The following is a 641-nucleotide window of genomic DNA, read 5'->3' on the forward strand; positions in this document are numbered from 1 at the left end:
GTTCATGTTTTACGTCCTGAGTGCTCCAGTAGACAGCAGGGGTTGTTGTGTGCGATGTTACCTGTTGCCAGATGGACAGAGACCAGGGACTGTCCCAGAGTCAGAGCCCAGAGACGCAGACAGTGCACCGACTTCACAGCTTTCACAGTCAGCAGCACCTCCTTCACAGAGTTGAACTCGATTTCTTTAGGAGACCCTGAAACACAACAGTTAAATTAAATACACGGGGGGTTGAGCAGTTGTTGCCATTTTATTTGACAGAGAGCTAAAATGTGGACAGAAAACAGTTTCCCGTAGTGAGAAAACCTTTAGAAAAATAACCCTAACGTCAGCAGAGACTTGTGCTTCAGCAGCTTTTAGAAGGTTTATCGATGTGTGAAGAGAAATGAAATGAAACAACATCCCCAGGATGTGACCAACTGTTCTGGTTTTGTCCTACTTAATCTAGAAACACTCAGAATGTTCCCCATATGTTTCCTTTTTCTGCTTCTTTCTGTTCTGTTAAAAACAAACTGTTTTCTCCAGATTGTGCAGACTTCATTCTGAAGCATCCTCCTTGATTTCTAATACACTTAATGAAGGTTAGCACTAAGTCCAGACAATAACATGTATGGTATAATTTAATTAAATTTAATTAAATT

This window comes from Austrofundulus limnaeus, unplaced genomic scaffold (assembly GCF_001266775.1).
Source record: "Austrofundulus limnaeus strain Quisiro unplaced genomic scaffold, Austrofundulus_limnaeus-1.0 Scaffold2573, whole genome shotgun sequence".
Classification (NCBI taxonomy): domain Eukaryota; kingdom Metazoa; phylum Chordata; class Actinopteri; order Cyprinodontiformes; family Rivulidae; genus Austrofundulus; species Austrofundulus limnaeus.